A 9,509-nucleotide genomic window follows, 5' to 3' on the forward strand; every position below is an offset into this window, starting at 1 on the left:
TATTAGAGGGTATTGCGGGATCATTTCAGTGGGCATAATTTAGCAGCAGCTAGAAGTTGTTGCTGGGATTGCATGCCTCCAGATGCACGCACGGGGCAGGTGGTACCCTTCCATCTGCCCGGACTGCTGTTGAAGGTTGTGGACAGCACAAGCGGGGGCTGCTGTCCCAGACTGCTCCAAGGTTTGCTGTGCTCTTGTCCTGTGAGAGACTGAGACCTGCCATCACAGTGCTCCCAGCTCCAAGAGGTCTTAGATGTGACAGCAGAAATCCAGTGTGATAAATTAGCTGACTTCCGCAGATGTCATTACCTCCCACTTCTCCCCAAAAGATTCAGAACAGTGACTTACTGATACCTTGGCTTTCTGCTGTGCTTGGTTTCTGATGATATACCAGGTGCAAGTCGCAGATGATAATTTTGAGGGGGGAAAAGAAAAAAGTCAAGTCACCTTCAGGCAATAACTTCAGCCTTTGATGAGGAAAGAAGAGTTTGTGAATGCTGGTCTGTGGGAAGCTGGAAAGGATCCTGGTAGCTGGGACCTAAAAGTGTGATGTTTTTCTCGCAGGCTGTTTGGGCCAGGTTGAGAGTTAAATTTTACTGAAACGGTGTTATGATTCCCTGCCCTGGGAATGTGCTTGGAGGAGATTTGGAGATTAGAATTTAGCACCAAAGTTAAAGAGGCACTTGATGTGTCCTTACTGTAGCGTGCCTATTAGAACAGAGACACAGGTCACTGTGCCACGATGCCTGTCTCTTGCTAGCGGTCCAACGCAGGTCAGAACATGGCTTTGCCCCTCAGCACCCCTGAGCAAATGAGGTTTTTGCTGTGGCTTATAATAAAGTCTCTGGGAGAGGCTTAACACACGCTGTGCTCTCTACCTCTGCGCAGAGATCAGTTTTACTTTTCTGGGGACAGGCTGCATGAAATTTCCAAGCAACAGCTTTCATCTGGGTACCGGGACAAGTACTGAAGATGATGAAGGAAGGTCTGAGTAGCACAACAGAGGAATATATACCATGCCTTCCTGATGCTGTGAAACTGTTTTAGGGGGAGCCACTGTTGTCTTGCTTCAGTATTGTCTGACAGCAGCCGTCTCATCTCTCTTTCTCTCTTTTCTCTCTCCTTCCTCAGTTACGCCTGTGAAGTCGTGCCCCTAGACAGACAGCTAGTCTGATTTGCTCTCCCGTTTCAGGGGTGTCCTTTTTCATGCGCAGCCTGGAGCAGTTGGGGGAATGAGCCTAGAAGTTGGAAAATCAATCCTCTGGCAAGAGTTCATGCAAGGTTAATGCATGAAACCTCTCCCTTCTCCTTCCCGACAGGTTTTTGCTGGAGAGGCCATCTTGTAAGGTTAATAAGCTTCTAATGCTTACTTCCCCATCAAAGGGTATTCATGTATCAGAAAGTTTGTGCTTTGCCCTGGAGTTTAAGATAGACCTCTTGCACAAATGAGAAGTCTTGACCGTTTGAATCTGATCTGCTGCAGCCATACTTATCTGTCTTGCAAAATTAGTTATTTGGAAACTCTTCTGGTTTATGACTTCTCCAGTAATTCACTGCTAGATCTACTGGTGCCCAGACTAGTTTCTCTTGTGTTTCATCAATGACTTTATTACCAAATTGGCATCACAGCAGTGCCCTTAGCTCCCAGCAAACTCTGTTACAGTAGGTGAATGCTAAACGGTCTCTTTCTGGTTGCACAACACAGGTGTGAGACTGGTGCGTAGGTTTGTCCCTCTGTGTTACAGAGCAGCAGTGAATTAATGAGGGTTTTTCACGTGTTAAATTCAAGCACAATTTGCAGTCAAAGGTGAGGGCTTCTTGGGTCGAGATGCTTTTGAGCACCTCAGGCTCTGCTTTAGGGCAGTATGAGGTCTGTGTGATGTGTTTGGCATGTGCAAGGGGGCAAAACCTTGATCTGTCTGTCTGGGGTCCTTCTCCTTCCTACTGTGCTGTCTGAATCCTCCCCCTCACTGGAGGCCATGGCAGGAGGAAGAGGCTGGGGGACCTACCAGGCCAGTGCGTGGCATCTTTTTGGGGTGTAGGCTGCTCACCCCTCAACTGCCTTCCCTGATCCCAGGAGTGCCACCGTGTTCTGCCACTGCTGTTTTTGTAGGGGGGCAATGCTTGATGTGTGGAAAGCGCCTGCTGCCTTCATCCTTGGTCACTGGAGCACCTCTGAGTAGATATACCTCTGTGCCCTTGGCTGCCCATGAGCATAAACTGACAGTTGTCTGAAAGTCTGGGGCTCCCCTTCGCTGAGCCAGGTGGGATCAGATCTCCTGCAGGGTCGTGACGCTGGTAGCCAGTCACTAATGGCAAGGAAGCAGCCTTTCCTCCCAGCAGGTTTAAGGACTTCCCAGCTCATGTTGCAGCTGAGCTGCAAGGGGACCACATTGTGCTTGAGGTGTAAGACCTGATGCTAGCAGAGGTCTTTCCTCAGTTGATCCCAGCCAAATTTTGAGTTTGGGTGCTTTTTTTTTTTCTTCACTCTGAACTTGGGATAGGAGCTGCGTAAGGTGACAGATTTTTCTGAATGTTTGTGTGCTGGCATCCATCTGGATGCTCGGATCCTCCTGTAGGCTGGAATTCCCTTTAGTCACAGGAGTTAAATAGATCTGTTCAAGCAATCTGGACATGAAGCTCCCCTCGGAGTACAGATGGAGCTGAAGCTCACAATGGCTCCCATCTGCATATCAAAGCCCTGGACATATGGACAGGGTTCTCCTGAGCACCCGCTGCCTGTGACCAGGCTCCTTCGGCTGCTCTGCAGGGGCTCGCATTCTGTTGAGTACATCTTAATGTGCTCTTAAACCAGGGACCTATTTCTAGCCTTGTCAGCCCCTCTGAAGAACAGAGGCCCAACAAACGTGTGGGGTGACACCACCTCCCAAGGCACAGGCGCACACAGTGCAGTGCAGAGAGATCCCAGCACATCACCGAGTAATTAAGCAGAATTTTGCTCAGCTTGTCACAGGGAAAGGATGTGAATTCAAAACTACAGAGAAAGCATGCATACTTCCCCATCCAGGCCCAAGGGTGTACTAGGGGTTTCACAATCCCCAGCTGGGCACGGAGGACCTCATTAGAAGGGAGCCAGTGCGGAGCAGATGCGAGACACCTACTACAGTCCAGTCTGTCCTCACTGGCCTGTGGTGTTCTATTACAGCAGGGTATTTGTACAGCGTAATGATGTGGCTGTCGGGACAGATGTAAAAGCGAAGCATGCAAAAAAACCCTCTGGAGGTGCCATCAGTCTCTGAACAGGTTTGTTGCTGTTGTGCAAGTTGCTGGCTTCGGTGACTCATGCACCTTGCTGTGGCTTGATCTTGAATCTGGCTGGTAACATGAGGCTCTCGCTGCTCTCCGAAGAGATGAGTTCTCCCTTTTGCTAAAAGAAGTTTGAAAACATGCTGCCCTTTTCCCCCTCCTCCTCTCAGCAGTGGTCATATATCCACAAATACACACTCACTCCATGCCTTCTGCTTTCTCAGCTGTCAGAGAGTTACACTCAACATGTGTAACTTCTTCCAAGTTAATCTTTAGATGGTTTCATGAGTTGGTAGTGACTGGTGTAGGCTGTAGCCAAATGAAGGACCAGCCACCAGATCCTGGTCGTTAGGGGCAGCTGGAGAGAAGGCCAGTGGCCAAAGCAGTTTGGGTTTGTAACCGGTGAAGCATCAGGAAGGAGGGAGGGTAATAATATTCACCAAGGCAGAGAAACAGCATCTGCTCTTACTCTGGTAAGAAGGGGTTGTGAGCAGAATTTCATTGAAACAAAGCTTTGCAATGAGGGCACAAAGCTGATGAAAAGGCAGGAAGTGCCTCAAACATGAAAAGGCTGGTTTGCAGCAAAGGCAAAAGTTAGTTTCTGATTGTACTGGGAGGAAACTCAGCCCCTGGTCCTCTGGACTTGGGAGCTTTTAAATGTTGAGAAAATCCCCCTGGGATTTTCAGAAAAATAGGGGGGAGAAAAATCAGTGCAGAATCTGCCCAAGGATGCAAAGTAATGAGCGACTGCGGAGCAAAAAGGAAAAACTGAGGAAAAACCAGGGAAAACTGACTTTTTGGAGGTTTTCTGCAGCTGCAGAGCAGTAGAAGCTGTGGGGAGGGCAAATCTCAGACACCTGCTGCCCAGCTTCCTAGGCTTCCTATTTTATATATACATACACATATAAATATGTACATAAGTGTGTTATATATACATATGTGTGTGTCTGTATATAGATACATAGAGAAACTGGCACAGGCTGCTCTGTGGAAGCTCTGAATTGTACCGAAGCAGGGTTTATTGTGGCTTGTTGTGATTCATCAGGTGAGTCAGCCTGTTCCTGATGGAGCTACCCTAGGTGTTGCTTGGCAGTTGTAGCAGTTAGAGAAAAGAAGGGCAAGCATGCGTCCTGCACGCTGGCTCCAGCACAACGAGCCACATTTGCCCTTTGGGTCCTCGTGCTGTCGTCAAAAGAGCAGAAATCATGTGCAATCCTATTTTATGCAATTATATTCTCCTGTAATTAGACTCTTCTGGACTTGTCAAGCCTGGCTGCCCAGAGGGGAAATGAAGGGATTTTTGAGTTCTGTTTGTGTTCACCCAGAGTGCTGCTGCAAAAGGATTTCCAAGCACATTGCTCTAATGAGCACCCTTTGATGGTGCTTGGGCTGCAGTGTGCTGTAGACCAACCCTGAAGGGTGTTGCTTCCATGAGCCCTTGTTCTCCTTTCCTGCCCAGTTGAGGGCATCTACCTGTTCTCCTGTCTTATGCTTAAATCCAAGGAGTTTGTAGTCTGCGCTTGTCTCTCACCCTTTGCCCTCCCGCAGTGTTTGTACAGCATCTAGCACATGGTAACAGGCAGAAATGCAAATACAGGATTTAAAGTTTGTTCTCTTTAGCAGCACGTTTTAGGCAAACTGGTGATTTTAATGGTCTCTCCTCCCTGGGAGAGAGGAGGGGAAGCCTTGTGAGCTACACAGCGACTCAGAAATGGTTTAGCTTTTTATTTCAAGAGGGTGAGTCCTTTCTTTACTGTTTAAAGCTGAGCTTTTATCAGCTCCATCCCATGTAGGACACGGTTTTGATTAGTTTGGTTTCTGCTGTTAATGAATCCCAGGCAGGGCTTCAAATGCAGTTTGGAAAAGTTGAATGCTACAGGGTGGGGAACAGCAAAGCTCTGCATAGAGAGGAGATTGCTTCTAACTTGGTGGCTTTGCTGAAGTGCTTGTGCTCTGAATTTACATGGTTTCTTGTACCTCCGAGTGCAGCTTCCTGCTTGCAGAGCCCCAAATCTTGCTAGAAGTGAGCATGGGCTTTGGCTTTTAGAGATGTGGAAAAAGCATCGCAATGTCTAGGAGTAATCGCTGGTTTTTTCCAAAGCTCTTGTGTGTCGGGTGTCAGCTTGCTTTGAATTTTGCTTGAATTTGGGGTCGGTTGGGATGTTTTCTCTCCCTGTTTTTTGCACTGTGAAAGCAAGGGGATCTGGCCTGCGCCTAGTCAGGGTGTTCTCCGCACACTTCAGTAGTTCTTGCGTGAAATGTGGTCCCTTCCCCCTCCGCCTTGTCTCTGGTTACCAGGGCTCCTCAATCTGGTATTTAGGCTAGCAGCATTTGCTTGTGAATAGCCGGAGCATGAGATGATGCACTGAAGCAGTGGCCCTGCCTCAGTCCAGCCATAGGGGATGGTGATGCACAGCACAGAGCTGGGCACAGCCAGGATATGGACCCTCTCTGTACAGACGGGAAGGTAGGATGTCTATTTTTTAACCAATTAATCAACTTGCCAGGGGGACATCTGTGGGTCCTGAAGTCCTGCTCTCCCCCAGCCTCTTCCTTAGTGGGTGCTGTTCATATCGGTGGGTGGGAGCCTGAGGAAAGCCCAAAGCAGATCAAAGCCAGTGGTGAGCTGACCGCTTTCTGCTGTATCTCCTTGGTCTCTGAGTTAGCAGAGAAACAGGCTTGTCACTGTTTGCCAGCTGACAACAATTCTGACAGTAAGGTTTTAGCCTGGATAATTTTGCTTTCAATATATTTTGATGCAAAATGACTTTTTAGTTGCAATCCTTCTGAACTGCCAGCGTACAAGGCAGTCTCCAGCCATGAGTCCCTGCTAATAGTGTGCGTGCAGCAGCCTGTGATGAGGGATGCATCAGTGATACGAGCAGGCGTCAGTTCTCAAAGCAGCCTGAAGCTGTGTTAGACTTCAGAGGGAATAAGCCCAAATGAGCGTCTATAATGAGGAGCACACCTGGGAGCAAGCATTTTTGGGCAAAAGAGCAGCATTTACTTTGGACTTGTGTTCTGATAAGTGCCCCATCACTCTTTACTCTTGCACTGTGAGTGCTGCGACCAGTGTCTCAGCTCTGCAGGGTTCAGTGCCAAGACCTTGGGCTGCCGGCAGAGCAGGGCAGCTGCAGGAGTCAGCACCTACATGGCACCACGTATAGCTGTTAGGAAGTGCTTGGCTCAGTTTACAGTGGTACCTGTGATGCTTCAACCTTTTCTGGCTGAGACAGTTCTGTCTCCTTTGCTGCAAGCTGACCTCATCTTGCTCTCCGAACTCACAACTGAATTAAGGGCACTTAGAGTGAACGTAGTGGTGGTGAGAGGAGGTCTTGTTAAATGAGGAGCTGTGCAGTTGTTTGTTGCCACAAAGACATGTGATGAGTTGTCTCACTAACAAACAGCAGAGTGGAGCACAGCTTTTTGTACAGGAGCTGCACGCAAGCTGGATCGGGGCTTGTTTGATTACATTGGTTTATTTTTCGCTGTCCTTGGCAATGTTCCTATCATGCTGCTTCCCCTCTCTGTGTTGTAGAAAGCAAGGGAGTGTGGGGCTTGCAGTCCTGGGATGTTGCCGCAGAAGGGTGGGGGACTTGGTCTGTCTTCTTGCTGTGCCTCAGCCATCATATCCACAGCTGTGTTGCATCCCTGCCTGTATTCTTGCTCCCATCAGGATCAGTCGGCTTTTCATCGCCCCTATCTCCGCTCCCCTGTGCAGTCACTTCAGATTCAGAAGGAAACCTCTCAGCAGATTTAGTCACCCACCTAAGGTGCATTGTCTTCTGCAGAAAGCTGGAGGGTTTATGATCTGCCTACTCCACCTACCTCTGCCTATTCAGACACCCAGTTTCCTATGTGACATGGGAAGAGATGAAAGAGAAGGCTTGGACAAAGGCAGGTCCCCTTCAAATTGCCTCTTCTGGCTTATGTCTGCAGATGCACCATGTCTGTCTCCTGTCTTGGCTACCCAGAAGGTGTCTTAGAGATTGTTGGACCTTGAGTATGAGAGGAATCTGGTGGGTTTGTGAGAGGTTTGGATTGAGGAGGTGTAATATCTGACTGGTGGCTCAGGTGAGGACCTAGGACCTCTGGAAGGCTTTCTATGCAGTGCTGGCAACGTGCCCTGAACCAGGGCAGAGCAGAGCAGCTTCTCTTGGCCTGTATTTGCAGATGGCGCTTCAGTGGTGCCAAAAGGCGACAGGTTCCAGGAGCTTCTGTCCTCGATGCGCTGCAGGGACTGGCACAGGGTAATGGGCTTGAGGGTTGCACTGTGCTCTGGTGAAGTTCCTGGCTCCTCCTTATGGCATGGCAGGTCCCCGAGCGCCCCTGCCGCCCCCAGGCAGCCTGGCAGGACCAACCTGTTGCTGACTCCTCATACAGCTGCTGGATGGGTTAGCCCTGTGTATGCAGGAAGCATGCTTGTCTTTAATCCTGTAATTGGGAGTTTCAGTAAAGACTTGTCTGTAAAGATCAAAAGCTGATGTACAGGCTCCTTCCTGCCTGGTTCCAAACACAGTTGGGAAGATTCAGCTTCCCTGAATGCAGGTGCCGCCTCTTATATACGAGCAGCTCTTGCAGCTTTGCGGAGAAGCTGTAGGGTTGCCTGCTCCCCAAAAGCTGGAGGGCAGTATACTGGCTTGGCTGAGCATGATTTGTAACCTTACTGGGACACAGATGACACCAATACCCGTGTCTACATGAGGGTGTTCCCTCCTGGATGCTGGGGCACGCTTGGTCCCTGGAGAGGGCTGCTATTTCATGGGCTAAAAGGGGCAGTTGAAGCGGATGATGTGACTGGAGAAAGCCTTGGTGGCCACTTAGCATGCTACCAAGCAAGCTTTGGGGTGTGGATGGCTGCTCCCATTGTGCAGGGAACAAAGCTGAGCTATTCACTGGCCTGCAACAGGCACTTTGGATGGAAGAAATGCCATCAAGATTTAGAGTAATTTCTGCGCAGCCCTTGGAGCCCTCGCCAGGAACAGACAGATACCATATGAAGATGAGAGGTGGCAGGGCTGCCTCCTTGTGTGGTTTGCAACCCTAATTCCTCCTCGGTGTGGCCCCATGCAGATCTGTGGAGTTTTCTAGAAATAAAAGAAGCCTCTTTTCTCTCTGTCTTCTCTCTGTGCGTGGAAGTGAGGTCCCCAGCCTCAGAGAAAGCCTTCACAGGATGGCTGCCTTCCTGACTTGCTGCTGTAAAGGCTGGGCGGGTCTGCTGGCTGTGCCTCTCCTGCACACTGCTCTCAGCAACCTCTTTCAGAGCCCCATGTATCTTTTGAGCTCAGCTTTTCCCATCAGTGAGCAAAAGGGAGCCAGCATGCAGCCTGTGGTCGGGATCACCCATTGACCTCCGCAGCCAGAGAGGTGAGACGTGCCCTTAGCCCATGTTGATGGCCAGCCCTGGCTCAGAGCAGAGCTGAAAGGGGCTGGTGTTGGTTTGTGTACAGCTGGAGGGGGCAGCTCAAAAAACCACAGCAAAATAGGCCATCTGTCACTGCCGTTCAGATCTGCTGGGCACTGCTGTGCTCAGTGTTTCACCTCACCTTGACGTGTTTCTGCCTCCAGGGAATAAAATACCCTCTGCGTCACAGACAAATGCAGATTCTCACCAGGGTCCGGCATGCCCTCTGCTGCTCCGTGCCCCAGCAGTGGGCAAGTCTAGAGAATAAAGCCTGGATCAAGAGAGAGGCAGGTCAGGGGCCTGTTGCTGCGCTAGGCAGGGTGATAGGAGGAGAGGGGGATGCTGCTCTTTTGACTGTCCTGTGCTGTGGTTGCATGGGGCTGTTCCAGAAGCATTTTCCCCCAGCAGCTGCTGGTGTTTCTGAAGCAGCTCCTTGCTCCGCATGAGTAATGGAGCTGGCTGCACGCATGCCGTGCAGCTGCAGCTCAAAAGAGCAATGTGGATGGCTGTGGGAGCTCCTGTGGCATCTGTCCCTGGAGTGACTCTGCTCAGTCTGCAGGCTGGCCCTCGTGTGCTGGCATTCAGCTCTTGTACAAAGAGCAGCTCTTGGCTCTCATCACTGTCCCCATGCAGGGGGTAGGCACCATGGGAATGAAGCACCTCCTGCTCTGCATCCCTCCATCACCAACAGAGAGCGAGCCTGGTGCCTGATTTGTCTGACCACCACGTCCCTGATGGGGATGCAGTGTCTTGCTCCATGTCTGCATAAAGCTTGGGTGGATTTTCTTGGTGTCTAAAGCTCTGTTCTGCATAAAAATAAGTGCTTTAAGCTCTCTGA

At 50.0% G+C, this 9,509-nt stretch overlaps 1 protein-coding gene across 1 annotated transcript in view; it reads left to right on the plus strand.

The window, feature by feature from the left end:
* The window catches only part of PLEKHG4 (pleckstrin homology and RhoGEF domain containing G4), a 73,694-nt gene that overhangs the window by 54,403 nt on the left and 9,782 nt on the right, over positions 1 to 9,509 (plus strand).

Source organism: Egretta garzetta, unplaced genomic scaffold (genome assembly GCF_000687185.1).
Source record: "Egretta garzetta isolate BGI_Z169 unplaced genomic scaffold, ASM68718v1 scaffold27, whole genome shotgun sequence".
Taxonomy (NCBI): domain Eukaryota; kingdom Metazoa; phylum Chordata; class Aves; order Pelecaniformes; family Ardeidae; genus Egretta; species Egretta garzetta.